At 39.4% G+C, this 18,177-nt stretch overlaps 1 protein-coding gene across 1 annotated transcript in view; it reads right to left on the reverse strand.

Moving 5' to 3' along the window:
* The window catches only part of si:ch211-107n13.1 (uncharacterized protein LOC798535 homolog), a 30,751-nt gene extending 13,961 nt beyond the window's left edge, over nucleotides 1-16,790 (reverse strand). The window contains exon 1 of the mRNA XM_017695788.2: nucleotides 16,523-16,790. The gene's annotated coding sequence lies outside the window, so the exon portion shown is untranslated. The remainder of the gene's footprint in view (nucleotides 1-16,522) is intronic.
* Nucleotides 16,791-18,177: the final 1,387 nt, after the last annotated feature.

The raw sequence follows: 18,177 nt of genomic DNA on the forward strand, positions 1-18,177 counted from the left end.
ACTCTCCCTCTTCCATTAACCACATCATAAAACATGCTGAGTTTGGAGTTTTTAGACCGCACTTGCCTGAAGAAGCTTCTGTAATGTTACTAGTTTAAAACAGCGAATAAATCTCAGAGGTGCTCTTGTGAATCTTGGCTATTTTTTCACCTTGTACTTTCTGCTCCTGACTAATCCCAGCACTGATACACATATGATTTAGCCTCTGTGCTGGAATGTTAAGCTCTGGCCGCACTGCCTTATGAAAGATGAATGAAATTACTTAGACAGGTTCAAGTATATGTTGTGCTTACTGTGCTTTCTCTAGATAGAAAAGCTCAAGCTCAGGCCTTCAGGTCTGGTGGATTACAGCATTGGACAGGTTGGGTCTTAAGCTAGCCAAAAATCTACTTTACACAATATTCCATTTATTCCAAACATACTCAATCATCTATATTAGTTGTCTGAAGGTGGCTTCTTTAGTTTGGCACAAGATCTATGAGGTAATGTAGCTAACATATAAAGAAATGTTATTAGAACCAATTACACAGTTACCTCAAACTGTGTAAAGTTGTTTAGTATCTCTAATAGACTTGTGTATGTGGTTTCTGACACTCTATGACACACAGGAATATATAGGGTTGGGATGTAACAGAATACAAGCAGTGGGAATACATATTCAAAATCAGTGGTGGATGAAGTTCAAAAATTGTGTACTTGAGTTAAAGTAGAGATACCCAAGGTGAAATATTACTCCAGTAAAAGTAGAAGTTCCTCCCTTTAGACCTCCACTTGAGTAAAAGTAGAAATGTATTTGCCTTCAAATGTACTTAAGTATCAAAAGTAAAAGTACTAAAAGAGTAATTCTGGCTCTGATGTCCTGTTATCATTTTTATAACAAGACTGGCTTCATGAACTCATTTCAGGTGAAAGTCCTCCAGCGTCTATCTTGGTAAACAGTCCTTTAAAAGAACGTCATTAATTAGTGACGCTGATGTCTATTAAAATGATCATAAGCACAAAACACTGAAGGTAAACAGTTTCCATCAGGGAGAACCGAGTGGCTCTGACATCACTTTATACACACAAGCAAAGTTTCAGTTTAAGATTTATTTACAACTTTAGTTCCAAGTTTAAGTTGAATAAAAACTGGCTTTAAACTCAGGATCAGAGATGAGCTCCTTTACTATGTTGATCTGTAGGCCTCTGTTCATAAACATAAACCAGCCCAAACTAATTTACTATAAAATGAAATGGTGTTTGTAGAAATTCAGAAAAAAGCCGTGTCAGTCTCGACTGCATATGTGGACATATTTCTATATTGAGCTCTATTTACACAAAGTTAGGTTAGTTCATCATTTATGTTGAACAGACTCTCCCAAAATTTTACGCTGCTGCGCTGATGTTGAACTATGTGCTGCACTGGGTCGGTATGACCAACAGGTCAAAACCAGCTCTGAACAAAGTGACCGCTGTGCCCTGATTGGTGCTCTTGCTTTGCGCTTCTTTTGTTTTGCCATGTTACATTTTTTTAACACACATAAGCCAGAAGGAACGACAGATTTCTCAAAATGTAGTGGAGTAAAACGTCAGATATTAGACTTTGAAATGTAGTGGAGTGAAAGTAAAAAGTCACCCAGAATGGAAAAACCTGAGTAAAATACAGATACACAAAAAAAAACTACTTAAATACAGTAACAAATTACATTTACATTCCACCACTGTTCAAAATGCACAAATTAAGTATCTGTATTCAGTCCAAGTTACATATTGTAAAGGCAGCATTCAGAATACAGTTAATTTTTTAGGAGAATACTTTTAGAATACATACACACTAAAAAAACAAAACAAAATTTTAAAAGAAATTCCATCAATGCTTGCTTTGTAAAAACTTTAAAATCTGCTTTTTTGACTGCTTTATAAACAGTGATGTGCACACTAAAGCCTGAGTAGACTGATAAATCATTGGGCCAATCAATGAGGAATGAGGCAGTTATTTATTTCTGCATTATTGAGCTATATTTTTTCAGGGGTGATCAAACTAGTTATTTCCTCAGTAGTGGACATAATAAACTCTTGATTGGGGGAGTGTGGGAGTAGAGATGGACTGAAGCAAAATCTTTGAGAATTCTGGATCTTCATTTAATCGATAAGAACATTTTTCATGACACAAATGCACAGAAGTATTACACAAAGAAAACGAGTAATGTGTAACAGTGTGAATTAAATAAACCACACTCATTATTGGTGTTGGAGGTTGGTGTTGTGTGAGAGGGAGCATTAAATGTGGTGTGCGTTTTAGGTGGAGAACTGTTCAAATGACCTTCTGACGAACTCCAGCCAGGTGAACGCTGCATGCGTCATCATATGTGGAAACAATCTTGCTTTAAGCCAATAAAGTTCTCCTCTACCACAGAGTCTGCCTATGTAAACTCATTAATCTAGATGCTCCTCCAGCTTTCGGGGCTTTTAAATAATGCAACTCTCTCTGAACAGCGAGGCTTTGCTTTCCGTGCGGTCTACTGCAGAGAGCGGCCAGTTTCTGGAGGAAAGCCAGATGTTTACTCCGCAGAATTCTCCCCTTGTGAACACGAGGGTGTTTCTGCAGCGCTTTGAAAAAGTTCACTCCAGGAACATGGCCTGTTTACAGGGCCTTCAGCGCACGTGTGATCCTTCTGGTGCTGGTTTTAAACATTATTTACATGGAAAGGTGATCTGACCTACATTCAACCTGCCAATTATAATCCAGTGTAGCCACATGCGCTCTGTATTTCAGCTGAAATGAATTATAGTGTCAGGTTAGAATGAATTAGGTTAGAATGACCTGACAGAAATAGAATGTATAGAAATAGAATAGAAATGAAAGAAATAGAATGGATCTACGCAGAACCAAACAACAGCTGCATGCAGCATATCTCCATGAGAAAGGTGTGTTCTCCTCACACTCCAAGGCCAAACGCTTGTTTTTCCCCCTGACGAAACATCGCACACGCTTCTCAGAAGAGACTCAGGGCCTCAACACGTTTTCACAGCGTTCACCAACTGTTAGCGTAATGTGGTAACCATGTGTTAAGGTTATGGAAACCTAAGGGCTGCATTAACAACACAGCAGGGTACAAACAAACGTGGCTGCTAAGTGGTGTGGGTCAGTGCGAGCGCTCAGAATGGCAGCTCCGGCTAAACGCATCATTAGGCCTGTTCGATTTCAGAATTTCTGGAGATTTTTCAATTCCAAATGAGGGAATTTTCGCCTTAAACAGGTCTGAAATTTTGGTCCGGAACCAAGTATAGTCCGAGAATTTTCACATCATCAGATTTTGTGTCTGAAACTTACTCAAACTGGCCAATCACCAAAAGTGCCGAATAAAGCTAGCTAGGATAACACTAGTTAAACTGATATGTAGTAACAGCAATAGCTGTCATTAGATCATTCACATATAAAACAAATATACCATATACATATACAATAAATAAAAAATGCTATATAATCTGTCATGCAAAAAGTTCAAATTCTGCTTTAATAAATGCTTTCTAACAATATCCCAAATTATTTCGCATGGAAAACATTACAAAATGCAATGCCTGGTGTAGCCAGACCTATTTAATCCTACACATCAGTTTCTGTCCATTGGGGCTGGGCAATATGACAGTATATATCATTATTGTGATAAATTATGGCATAATACAGTACAATATGCTTTTCTGGACATACTGTGTATATCAGTACTTGACAGAAGCACTGACCAACTGCCTGTTTCATTATAGACAGCAAAATTAGCCCAGTTTAACTGGATTTAATGCAACACAGCATTCCAAATATTGAATACAAATCCTTGTGTTCACAGTTAATGATTCATATCAAGTACATATCAAGTATTGTGAAAATTCTTGAAGTATCTCGATAGTATATGCTTGCTATATCGCCCACCTCTACTTTATATAAAATGCTTTTTGGCTGCACTAATTTGCCCTTTCTTGAGTCAGTGGACTACTTTATTTCTAGCACGTCCACATATCGCTGTTTTCGGAACAAAACCACGTATCTCTAAAATGGTCTCTTTACAGGAGAAGGAAAAAGCATACTTTACTTTTAATGTAAGAATTTTTTCTGGGTCATTTTGGGCTCTTTCTTTTGGTCCATTCCTCGTGAAATTTACACACAGTGTGAAGGGTATGAGGTATTTTCAAGTTATGTCAAAAACTGAAAAAAAAACGACAAAAAATGGAGATACGCGGTTTTGTCATGGCAGCAGCAATATATTGTTGTATTAAGTGTGCAACAAAAGCACATTCATTATGGCTATTTTGCCAAAGAATACAGTGCAGAAATATAAATCACTTTCCATTCGCTGGGCCACCGGGAATTTCTCATGAGCATGGTTTTGGGAAATGAGGTGAGCCGTCAGGTCCTTTGACCTTTAATGGGAGTTGATTCCACCCAGTCATCTTTTTCGATTTCCGATTCCAAAAATGAAGATGTAAACCCTTTTCATATATATGCTTTTTTCACATGGGAATTTAACTCAGTGCTAAGTGTGAATATAAGAATTGAAAAGCTGATGAGACTATGGCTAATTTTCCTGCAAAAATGACCAAGAAGGCTCACCTGAGAAGCTGATGCATTACCAGGACAACAAAGATGTTTTAAATATGGCTGGCAAAGCAGAATATTTCTGCAATGCTTTTGTTATTACAGTGTTCACTTTCAACATTTGTGAGTGTAAAATGCACCAGCATGACATGACTTTAAAGGCAGATCGCTCAAGAGAAGCGCCAAAATTGGCCTCTTGTGCGTTGAGTGGCTGCTACTGCAGGAAAGCGATGCAGCATGACCTGTAAAGCAGAACGCTACTGTGAGGTGTTTCTTTATCCGAAGTACAAACACTTTTGTCCACTTTGTCCAAAGTAAAATATAGCGTATCTGTTGATGTATGATTTGTCTTGACAGTCTTAGCAGAATATCTCACTCTCTGTGTGTGAAGGCACAGGTGAACGTGAACATCGTTTATTGGAACTGAGTTCAAAGCTGTAGAGTTGGCTGTTTATTCCTAAATGCCAGGAATGTGAAAATTAACTCTTTTTGGGATCAACTCCCAGCTCTCCTTATCGTCCTTTTCCCAGGTAAAACAGTGGACACCCACCACAACTTACATGAAGTCACTGATGAAGCCTGAATGTACTGGGTACCTTTTCCAAACTGCGCTAACTTCTGCTACATCTCATTGTGTTACAAACCCACATTTGCCGGCCCAGCGTGTTTGCAGTCCTGTCAAAACAGTACGAGAGCTATTAGCCACATTAGTCATCTGATCTGCTGTAGCCTATGCAGTGGAAACTGGAGCATGTTTCATCGTGTTCATTTTCACTGCAATGCCTGTGGCCTACTTAGTGATTTTTCTCTTTTGGGCAGATGCAGTGTAGCTCTACAGTCTGTCTGCCTCCATTACGTTTGGATTGTTGGCTGCAGATCTTTCAGTGCAGCAGAGATGGGTGTGCTTTAGTTTTGCACATCAGCTTTCTCTCAGCTATCACCTGGCCGGCACATGGCCACCTCAGATCTCAAAGGAACACCTCACACCATGTGGGCGATAATGAATGGAAGCTAGCAACCACCAATTAGCCTGAAGGTGCTACCATAATGCTAATTTTTACAGCTACTGGCTTCATTCTTTGTTAGCCGTGCAAGGCGTCTTTGAGCTTTTGTTGTGACTGATGATTTATCAGTTTTTATTTCTGTATTTACCAGAGGTGGACGAAGTACACAAATCATGTACTTGAGTTAAAGTAGAGATACCCAAGGTAAAATATTACTCCAGTAAAAGTAGAAGTCCTTACTCTAGACCTCAACTTGAGTAAAAGTACAAAAATTTTTGCCTTCAAATGTACTTCAAAAGTATCGAAAGTATAAGTAATAAAAGATTATTTTAATAGAACATCATTAATTAGTGACGCTGACGTCTATTAAAATGAGCACAAAACACTGAAGGTAAACAGGTTCCATCAGGGAGAACCGAGTGGCTCTGAAATCACTTTTACAAACAAGCAAAGTTTCAGTTTAAGATTACTTTGTAAATTAGTTACAAGTTGAATAAAAACTGGCTTTAAACTCAGAATCACAAATAAGTTTTCCTTTACTATATTGATCTGTAGGTCTCTGTTCATAAACATAAATTAACCCAAACTAATTTACTATAAAATTAAAGTGTTTGTATGAATTCAGAAAAAAAGAAACACGCCAGTCACGACTGCATATGTATACATATTTCTATATTGTGGTCTATTTACAGGTTAGGTTAGTTCATCATTTAGGTGACGTATGTGCTCCCAAATTTTTATGCTGCTGCGCTGCCGTTGAACCGTGTGCTGCACTGGGTCGGTAAGACCAACAGGTCAAAACAAGCTCAGAACAAAGTGACCACTGTGCCCTGATTGGTGCTCTGGCTTTGCGCTTCTTTTGTTTTGACATGTTACGTTTTTATACAAAAGGAACGACAGATTTCTCAAAATGTAGTGGAGTAAAAAGTCAGATATTTTAGTCTCTGAAATGTAGTGGAGTGAAAGTAAAAAGTCGCCCAGAATGGAAAAACTTTAGTAAAGTACAAATAAACAAAAAACTACTTAAATACAGTAACAAATTACATTTACTTAGTTACTGTCCACCACTGGTATTTACTACAGTAAGAAACCCAAGGCTGGTATCTCATTCAAAAAGCAGTGCAGAATGAACCACACCATATAACTTCACTTTGACTGGGCAGAGCTAAAACTTCTGATTGAAAATGATTGAACACATCCTCTACAGAGACCAAACTTCTGCATATTTAATGTACATTTAATCAGTTTGTTTGTTGAATGTAACCATACTGGAGGAAAAAAAAACAAAATGTGCCCTGTGCAAAAGCTGTGACACATTTTGTGTTTCATTTTTTCCAGTTTGTTAAACTTAACAAATAAATAGAAATTTTGCACTAAAATTCTGCTTTAAAATTTTTGGGGTTGTTCTCTCTACAGAACGTATTAACTTTCAGGAAATCAACAAAATATCATTTCACTGAGGATTTTCAGATGTTTGCATATGACTGTATGTGGATGGTTTTTCTTCAGCACTCATCCAAGAGGCCCTTGTTTCAGTGTAAATATAAATCCTATATGTAATGTCAAGTCTGAATTGATAAAATTTGAAAATAAAGAATTTATGTATGTATATCACTGTCGGAAGAAAACATTGTATCTCCATTTTTGTTGTTTTTCAGTTTGACATATTTGAAAACACCTGTTGCCCTTTACATTGTGTGTAAATTTCATGAAGAATGGACTAAAAGAAATGACCCAAAATGACTTGGAAAAATGTCTGGTTCCATTGACTTACATTAAAAGTGGAGTAGGTTTTTTCTTTCTCCTATAAAGTTGCAAGGTTTTCTTCTGACAACAGTGTGATATATATACATAACTTTCCTTCTCTATTGGGCTCCTGAATCCCTTTTTTTTCCCTGAAGAACCTCTGATGAACCTGCCGGCTGTCTTTTCTCATTAGGCGCTAGCCACAAACAGCCCCAAAGTGCCACTGAAATAACACCCATCTTCCGTCCCCCCTGTCAGAGCCGTGATGTGCAGAGACGAGGGAAAGATCATGGGATTCTAGCTCTGTCAGAGCAGTGTGGCATCTGAGCGGGACAAAGGGTTATCGGCCTTGTCACGTGGGACCCCCATATCCCCCATGACTCTGATCGGAGCTGGCAGAAGCGCGGCATTAACCAGTGCGGCTGCCGACAATTAGGCGAATGTGAGAGTATGAGTGAGCCGCCCTCGCAGCTGTCAGCAGGCCACTGGGGACTTGGGCAAAGATGGAATGAGCTTTTTTTGTGGGTTTTGGTGATTGACTATTTATAATATAGAGAGTTAATAAGTTATGAGCTTTATAAGTTATAGATGCTTTTATGCTTTGGGAAGAGAACAGATGATTGCATTGTGATTCAGTAAATGGCAAATGATGATAGTAATTTTTCTAAATGGCGAACTATTTCGGCATTACAAAACAAGCCTAAACAATGAATTAATGACTGTTTTCCAACATCTCTTTGTTGCTCAGAATTAGACCGAATGTTTTCATTACTGTGCCTTTAAGACTCATATATGTAAATGAGCTCTGGTGTGACTGGCTGCTCCGTATTGTGCCTTGTTCACAAAGCAGTCAGGCTGAAACACTCCTTATAACTTCAGTTTAGCAGGCGGGGCTAAACTGTTGTAGACTGAATATGCAAATAAATAGATTTTTCAATCACAAAAGCAATGAAATTAAAAGATGCTTGGTTGCCATATATATGTATTACCATCTTAAACTCTTATTTTAAAAAATGGGGAAAATTCCGTTTCACACTATATGGGCCCTTTAATATACATTAACATAATAAGAATTTATTCATTTTGGGGGCATTTCGATTGGTCTGTTTGTTCACAATGTTCACATGATGCAAAGGCCAGCTGGTATTTTCACTTTATGAAAAAATAAGTAAAGCGACAAAATGCTAGAACCCTGGCTTTTTTTTTTACCATTGATTAACATGTTTAACGTCATTGTACCTTACAAAACAGCTGTCTTTGAAAACACACACAGACGCCTTTAACTTTTACCTGTAGACTCGGAGGAAGCTGATGTCACTTGGAAAGGCCCGGACCCTTACCCTCTAATTAGAAACATGAGCCTCCTGCTGCAGGTTGGGGGCTTTATGAGCGGCCCCTGGGTCACCCACGTCAATCCTACAGACGTCGACGCAGCCTTTTGGGGGGAAATTACTGTTTACAAGAAGGGGCTTGTAGAGAAAATAGAGGGTGGAATGAGGAGCAACACGTTGCTTTGTGAAGTTCACGAGAAAAAAAAGGAAGGAAAACAAAAACAGCTGGTGCTTTTTGTGCTTAAGCCACAAAAAATGCTTGTGGGATCACAATATCCTGGCAGGCCAGACTTACATGGTCTAAGCTACAATGTGCCATTATATGTCTGAGTGATCTTGGAAGAGAGTTGAGAATCAATGGGCAGGTCCAATGGGGAAAGTAAAAGACTGCTTATGAGAGCTTTCCCAGGACAAGACAGTACTCCAGCGCTCGCAGGGGTCAGTGGCGTACCACTGTAGCATGAGCAACAGTGTTGCCTCTCACTTGTGGCTTGGCTATCACAGCCCAAAAATAAAGTGTGCAGGCTTTGTTGCAGCTCTTCTTCTCCATGCTCAGAATATCCAGCCATGCAAACCCTTTAACGCGACAGTCTGTCACGACCTATTTAGTGTTAAATTCACTTCATTGGTTTTGCGCTGCAGCTACAAAGCTAGCTTCATTATCAATCGAAACGTATACCCTGTCTACTAGCATCATGCTAACTGTTTGCCTCAATCATCAAACATTTTTCCTATGATAAATGGTTCTTTAATCTCTAATAGACTTGCTTATGTAGTTTCCAACACTGCATGATATACTAGCAGATATGACAGCTCAGAGCAGAAGTAGATGGCATTGTTTAATAGACAATGCAGCTAACATGGCTAACAACAAAGCAAAAACAGCTAGCATTTATACAGCTGCTACCAAGTGTTACCAGTGTGCTAATTACAGCCCAACAAAGCAGTTAGCACATTACAAGTGAAACACTGAGGAAAATTTTGATTAATTTTTCATTTCACTCAGCAAAAATTGCCAACACAGCTAACAATGAATGACTGGTGAACCAATTAGCATTTATAGTCACTAGCAGGACCAGTTAGCATTCATTCTAACTGCATTCAGGACCTTTTTATAGCGTTCAATCAAAAAATATATTATGGCTGTTTTGTCCGTACCACTGAAATATTTTCTGTGCTTTTGTACATTTTAATAGAAAATAAGGCAACAAATGACGGCTACCAGGAGCAGCTAGCGTCTATACAGCTGCTGCCAGTGACCAGACTTCTTAAGAAAAATATTGCCAATGTGGTTATTAACACATCAATGAAGAAAAATTAGCATAAACCTCAGTTCATTCCAGGCTAGATTTTATTCACTCAACAAAAATGTTAACACAGCTAATAACGAACGACTTATGAACCAGCTAGCATTTATGGCTACTGGCAGGACCAGTCAGCATTCATTCTTACAGTATAGTGGCACATATTTTTGGCGTTTGACCAAAAAGTGTTCGCCTCTTACTAAAAACAATGATATTTCTATCTAAACTATCCTGTTAACAGCAGTGACAGAGCTTGTGTTGTAGATCATCTGGCTATTTCGATTTCAGTGTTTCTGTCAACACTTCACATTGAAGGATGCGGCCTGGCAGAGCTCCATTTGGCCCTCTGGCAACACTGTATGACATAATGTTATCCATAAAAATGAACAAAAGCGCATTGCTTAGCTAAAAACAGTACCTGTCATTTTGAACTTGAAGCCTGAATTTTGTCTGTACTTTTGTACATTTTTATAGAAAATGTGGCAACAAATGACTGCTACCAGACACAGTGATCTGCCAGTGCTGCCAGTGATCAGACTTCTTCAGGAAAGTATTGCTAATGTGGTTATTAACAAATTACGACCTAACAAAACAGTGAGGAAAAATGAGATTAAATTGCAGTTCATTCCATGCTAGCCTTCATTCACTCAACAAAAACGCTTACACAGCTAATAATGAAGGACTGGTGCACCAGTTAGCGTTTATAGCTGCTGGCAGGACCAGTTGGCATTCATTCATACAGTATAACGGTACATATTTTTAGTTTTAACCAAAAATTCTGCAAAACAGCTGTATTTCTAGATGAACTATCCTTTTGAACAGGAGAGACAGATAATAAAAATGCTAATTGCTAAAACAGTTATAATCAGACAAGTGAGAAAGTTAGGAGAATGAGACTGAAGTGGTTGGTTAGTGTAGTGGTTAACACCTTTGCCTTGTAGACTGGGGATCAATCCCCCACCAGGGCAAGCACCCTACACTATACCAATAAGAGTCCTTGGGCAAGACTCCTAACACCGCCTTGGCCTACCTGTGTAAAATGACTGGATAAGAGCGTCAGCCAAATGCCATAAATGTAAATGTAAGCGAGACAGGATTTGCCACAATTCAATCCATGCTAGCAGCCGCAATTTTTGAAAGAAATAAATCTGCCGAAAAGTAAAGACAGCAACTATCAACTGACTGCTACTAGGACTAGCTAGTATTTATGCATTCTTAAGAGGGGTGTTTAACCAAAAATGTGAATGTGGCTATCAATGAATAACAGCCAACAATGATTGACTGGTGGCTGTGCCAGGTAGCATTATATTCATATAGCTATAAATATTCATAGTGTTTGACCAAAAATGCCATTATGGCTGTCAGCAAATGACAAAATAGCAAAAAGAAATCGCTGCTCTTCAGTCCCTCTTAGCTTTCATGCTAACCACAGCTTTATTTCTGGCTGCACTATCCCATTAAACAGGAGAGACAGAGCGTGTGTTGTAGCTCATCTAGCTATCTCGATGATGTCAGACTGGCTGTCAACACTTCAGATGGAGGACGCGGCCTGGCGGAGCTCCATTTGAGCCTCTGGGTGTCTCCTCCTTTTACTACACAGATAAAAAAAGTGTTCGAGTCTGCTAATCCTCGTTTGAAAGGCTTTACGTGCCTCATAAATGGGCAGGCTGAACTCAGTGGCACGTTTGAGGTCATTATTTGGACGAGATGTGTTGCAGGACTGCTCGGCAAGGCTGCAGAGGTTTTTATCGCTTTGCCAAAAACATCCGCCGTGTCTCCTCTTTGAGTTATTGGCCAACACTGATGAATATGAGAATGAATAACTGTGAAACATGAAAAATGGACAGAGTCCACTTCTCTGTGCCTCTGCACATAGCCGCTGTAATGGTGGTTAGAGGCGATTCTGTCATTTGAATGGTCTACATGTTTTACAGCAAGCAGTTCAGTGTCAGCCTGATGCAGATGCCAGCCTTCGCAGTGCTTCAGATAAAAGATAAGATAAGATAAAGCACAGACTAATGTTTATCCTATTTGAGGGAAGGAGGATAATATACCCTCATCGTCAGAGACTCTTCAGTGGTTCGAGGGCAGGTGAAATGTGTAAGTTTGGTCTAGATTGGAATGTTTAGACTGGCTGTGAGAGGTTTGGGCTGCCAGCCCTGTGTAGTACAAGCCCACACCTATGTACATTTGGTTAAACCTTGTGGTGATGCAGGGTGGAGAATATAACACCTGGAATTTAAAATACTCAAAATTCACTAATTCTGATTTTTTTTCTAAATGTCAGCTGCCCTTAAAAATATGAACATTTCACCGTGAATGGACCAACAGAAATGGCCCAAACGACTTACAGTAAGACGTAAAGAAAACCTTTTTCTACACGTGAAGACAGCAAGGTTTTGCTATGACAATAACATGTAATCCAAGTCATACAGGCTACTGTTTCCATGCAGGCTAATAACTGTATAGCATGAAATTCATAATCCCTTCAGATGTAGCATGCGTCACTTTGCCTGAACCATGATCAGTCGTACGCAAATGTTTCGGCACCCCTAGTCAAATGACATGTCTTATTGATTATTTAAGTGAAAATATGTGAACACACCCTCTGCAGGGAACACATTTATGAACATATTTTTAAATGATGGCATGTTAGTTTTCTGCATTTTCTCTTTTATTTTTGTTCAATATGTTAAATTCAGCAAATACACAGAAATTGTGCACTAGAATTTTCAGAAAAAATGCCATATTTAAGTGTGCCCTCTATAGCATATATGTTCACTTAGAAAATCAACAAAATTTAATATAACCGGGGGGTTTTCAAACATTCACACATAACCACACACACACACACACACACACATATATATATATTTATGCACTAATTGACATTTTGCAGCGTGTAATGAATCAGTTGACTAGTGCTGAACTCTTGAACATTGCAGTTATTGCTGGTGATAACATAATTGTTTTTTTCTCACAATTCTGTTAAATATTCGAAACAAATTTGCATTTGTAAGTACATTAGGTTATTGTTGTGTGTGCAGTCTTGCTTTGTGGAAAGCAAAAAAATAATCCTTTTACTCATGAAATAAAAAGGAAAATTAATCATTTTACACACATACATATATAAATAAACCTGTCAATACAGAATGTAAACTGAAAATAATTCATGCGTAACCTACTATGTAAATAAAGCTATACTTTATAAGTTTTGGGGATTTCCACATTTTGTGGAAATGTGTAATTGCATTGCACCACTGCATGAACTTTTTGTAACGTGGGTTTGGACCCCTTCCCCAAGCGGATGAATCTGGTGATTGCGAATGTGTTGAAAGTGAATTTAAAGAGAACTAAGTCCAAAATTGGTATAGGACGTGTCTCCAGAGGATGTGAGTGTTTTATCTACTGTAGGCATCATATTTGCTTCAGTATAATGTTGATTTTTAGATCATTTCAGACCTAAAAACCAAGCCAGCCCTTATCTTTGACCCTGTGTGTGTGACATTAATGTGTAAAGACATACATCATGGTCTGAAAAACTCTCAACCCGACACCCTCTGTCTTTTAAATTATTGTTGCAGGGCTTACAAGGTGACTCAGTAATGCTACTTCTTACATAGTGCAGCTTTAAACATAATTTATTTAAACATGAATTATGTAATCAAATAATTACATTTGAATAGTAAGAAACAGTACTAGTAAAAAACAATAGCAAGAATAACAGTAATAGCTCTGCACTTCTATGGGATAAAGCTCAAGACTCTATGTACTGCCATAAAGTACATAGAGCTGGAAAACAATGACTACATGCTTTCAGTTCCAGGTCAGGATGTGATAAGACCTTACAAGTCACCTTTCTCTGCCCACTGGTGTTTGTCCGGTTACACATTCTGACCATATGAAGATTATCAGCCCCCTTTTAACTGTTTATGAACAGCTTTGAACAACTGAGGTCAATGAACACTGAAGTCCAGCCAGGTCTGCTACCAAGTCACTAATTAAATATGCAGGCGCGCTCAAATTAAAGACATAACAGCAGTAGCAGTTTTTCAGCATCGGCATTACAGCGTCTTTAAATCCGTCTGACCACAAACCCACACTCACAGCTTGTATTCCCGCCTTTGTGGGGTCTTTCTATATGACTGTATCTAAATGCTGCTGTGTTACCTCTAACTCAACCTTAACCTGAACCTCAGCTTTGGCCTCTTTTACTTTTTCTAATAAAAGCTGCAGATTTTAAGAGGAAAACCATTCTTTGCCAAAAACAGAATATATATATATATATATATATATATATATATATATATATATATATATATATATATATATATATATATTGCTGTCAGAACAAACCCTTGTATCTCCAAAATGGTACCTCTATTAGAGAAGGGAAAAACATACTCTACCTTTAATGTAAGTCAATGGAGTTCTTTAAGTAATTTTGGGCCATTTCTTTTAGTCCATTCATCATGAGATTTACACACAGTCTAAAGGGGACCAGGCATTTTCAAATTCTATCAAAAAAACAGAAAAATGACAAAAATGGAGGTGTGTGTGTGTATATATATATATATATATATATATATATATAAAGAAAGAAAACCTTGTATCTCCATTTTTTCAGTTTTTGACAGAATTTGAAAATGCCTGGTCCCCTTTAGACTGTGTGTAAATTTCATTTTCAACTTTTTTCCTGTAAAGTTACCATTTTGGATATACAAGGTTTTCTTCTGACGACATATATATATATATATATATATATATATATATATATATATATATATATATGAGAGAAGGACAAATATAAAAGTATTTCTAACTTGTCTTCTTAAAGTTGTGTAATTTTTTTATTCACGATTTATAACCAATTTTGTTTTGTCCGTTTTAACATAACACAAAGCATGACAGGTGTTTTAAAGTTATGCAACACGGTACAAACATATACACATAATTACATAATAATTTGAAAATGCAAGCCAGTCTTTACACTCCTTGAAATTCTTTGATGAATGGACCAAGAGAAGTCTAGAAATGCAACAGAATTATACACACACACACACACACACACACACACACAGACACACACATTTTCAGAAACCGCTTTACCTTCTGGGTTCACGGGGCAACAAAATTACTTGGAATGAAATTGTTTTTGTACTACCCTCCAACAAAAACAATAAAAGTTGAAATGTTTTTCCTCCTGTAAAGTTTAAAGTTTTGCAGACACAAGGTTTTGTTTTGATAGTGACAATATACACATACACACACACACACATATATATGTATATATATATATATATATATATATATATATATATATGTGTGTGTGTGTGTGTGTGTGTGTGTGTGTGTGTGTGTGTGTATCCCCCATGACTCGATTCATTGTACTGCTTCGTGAATCGATTCACCTGGGTTTGATTCAAACTGGGTTCACAGTTCTCACAATATTTTGAGCAAAATGTGTAAAATGATGACTGCAGTCATGGTGCTGCGTTCCAGGATAGCTGGAGTGAGTTGATGTTGATCATTTGTGAATGTTGGCGTTCCAACAATACAGCTAGATTAGGTGGCATAAGTAGCCCGAATGCCCCACTGATCTGGCCCTCGCTCCCTTCTGTGCATCTCTCGTTTACTTCTGAGGGAACCGAACTAGACACTCTACCTGTTTCTGTGCTGTTTATAGCTCAGCCGCTCTGCACAGGGATATCAAGGCTGTCGGAACAAAACCTCATGTGTCTGTGTTTGTTCTTCTTTTTTGGCACCTTTATTGGCTGCCCTTCACCTTGTGTGATGGATGGATGAACAGAGACGCTCCAGAATGGCTCGAAATAAAATATCTTTACATTCATTTGCACAGGCACTTCAGAAATGTTTGGAAGTCACTTGGAACATGGAAGTCATGTTCAGAAGCAATAATGTTTGTTGTATTGACACAAAATTGGACTCTTTCTCAGCCAGACCAGTCTACTAGAGCTCTCTCACACCACAAAAAAACATCTGAGATCAGAAAATCTGATCAGCATCTGAGCTCAGACTCCACAATCTGAAAAACGCTATGGTTTCACCTCTGCAACAAGGCACCAGCTCCTACGTTATCACAGGATTTCTGTGAAACAGTCACCAAAGCATCCAGCCTTCAGTCAATCACTGACTGCCCAACGTCCATCAAACAAGCGGCTCATTAATCACGATTAGCACGCGCTGATTTCACACTGAGCACCAATCAGCAGCCACGACACGCTGGTTATCAGCGGGATAATCAGCAATCCACCTGATAACAACCCACTCGCGACACGCACGTGGGTCAATCGCGCAGGTCTCGCGCACAACCTGAAGGACAGATTCAAGTAAAGCGAGATGATTTTTTTTTCTTGTTTATGTTTAGCCGTGATTATAAGACCGCGCGCGCCTTCTGAAACATCAGAAAAGTGATCGTTTCATTTCTAAACACGCGCGCGAGAAAATAATCCCCGCGTGAGAATCCGAGCAGGATTAATCCCGCCTGGCCTGCCGTTAGCGACTTCAGCTCAGACTCGCTGCTCGGTTAGTGAATGATAAACTCACCTTTCAGGGTCCGCGTGTCCAGCAGCGCTCCTCTCTCTCTCGCGCGCGCTGACCTCTCTCTCTCTCTCTCTCTCTCTCTCTCTCTCTCTCTCTCTCTCTCTCTCTCTCTCGCTGCCCTCTCTCTCGCTCTCTCTCGCGCTGCCCTCTCTCTCTCTCGCTCGCTCTGGTCAGTCCAGTCCGACGGTCAGAGAAACTTTCCTGCGGCTTTGAATATAAAACTTGTCCAGTGTAACCTGTGTGCTCTCCGGTCAGAGCAGCGCGAGCTCTGTGCCCGAACAGCGCGAGCTGCTCTAATGAGACTGCTGGGAAACAGGACCTGCCCACCGCAGTGCGAGGGGGGGAGCGCGTGTGTGTGTGTGTGTGTGTGTGTGTGTGTGTGTGTGTGTGTGTGTGTGTGTGTGTGTGTGTGTGTGTTGGGGGGCAGGTAGCGTATATATTGAGGGGTAATGGGGCAAGGTAGCGTGTGGGGGTGTTTGGGGGTTGGGGGGAGGATGGGGGGGGGGGGCAGGTAGCGTGTGGTGGGAGCTGGTGGGTAATGGGGGGGCAGGTATTGTGTGGGGGGGTTGAGGAGGGTAATGGGGGGTAGGTAGCGTGTGAGGGGAGTTGGGCGGTAATGGGGGGCAGGTAGCGTGTGGTGGGTAATCCATTTATGGTGAATGTGCGTTGTGAGGCAAAATAGTCCCAAAAGAAAACTTATTTTCCCACTATTTGACCATCATCAACATTCCATATCAACTGGACACTGATAGTTGTGTGGACGTTTCGGACCTGACTTCAGGGTGGAGGGATACATGCAGGGCGTTGTGAGGCAAAAATAGTCCTCAAAAGATTTAGTTTCTCAGATTTTCCACTATTTTGCCATCATCATCAAGGGATGTAAAGGAGGAAAAGTGAAAGGTTGGGGACTGGAGCACTATTCGGGTCAGGTAGATGGTGGGGGATGGGGGGTTGGAGGGTGTTCAACAGGCTTCTCTAGTTCTGCCACAGTGTAATCCTATTGTAAAGCCACCAGACCCATTAATGAGAAAGTTGTAAGAAATTCCTGTAGACTTTACTGAAGTGCCCACTTATTCTTGTAAAGCAAAATGTTCAACGGACCCATATCCATATTTTATTCCAGTCCCACCAGATCCACCCACATATACCAAAACCTGTCATAACTTATTTTTATATTACTATTTTCAAGCCTCTCTTTATCCCTCAGAATCAATCTGCCTAATTTTCTTACTGCGCCTCTAAGACTGATCTGTTTAACCCCATTAAATGGCCAGGGCTCACTGGTCAGCCCAAAGTTTTATTATACACTTCTATAACCTAAGAATAGCCCAGCCAGTTTGCCTTGAAGTCAATGTAGTTACGGAATAATAAGCCTTTGTATGCAGTAAGCCTGGGATTGTAAGGGATTAAAGGGGAACTCCATAATTTTTCAGAAAGTTCAGCATAGTCAAATGGTTAATATGTAAACAAAGTCTTTCAGAGTGGTTTGGTGTGAAACGCTCTGTTCTAGACAAACTGACCAGTCAGAATTGCTCACAGTGGTGGTGATAGGAACCAGACGTCCACCTCTAGAAGCTCCTCACAGGAAGTTATTACATGAAATGGTTATGAATTCACCGCCTGATGACTGCGACACTGTTTATCAAGCCATTCATGGT

The sequence above is a fragment of the Pygocentrus nattereri genome, chromosome 24 (assembly GCF_015220715.1).
Source record: "Pygocentrus nattereri isolate fPygNat1 chromosome 24, fPygNat1.pri, whole genome shotgun sequence".
In the NCBI taxonomy this organism is placed as follows: domain Eukaryota; kingdom Metazoa; phylum Chordata; class Actinopteri; order Characiformes; family Serrasalmidae; genus Pygocentrus; species Pygocentrus nattereri.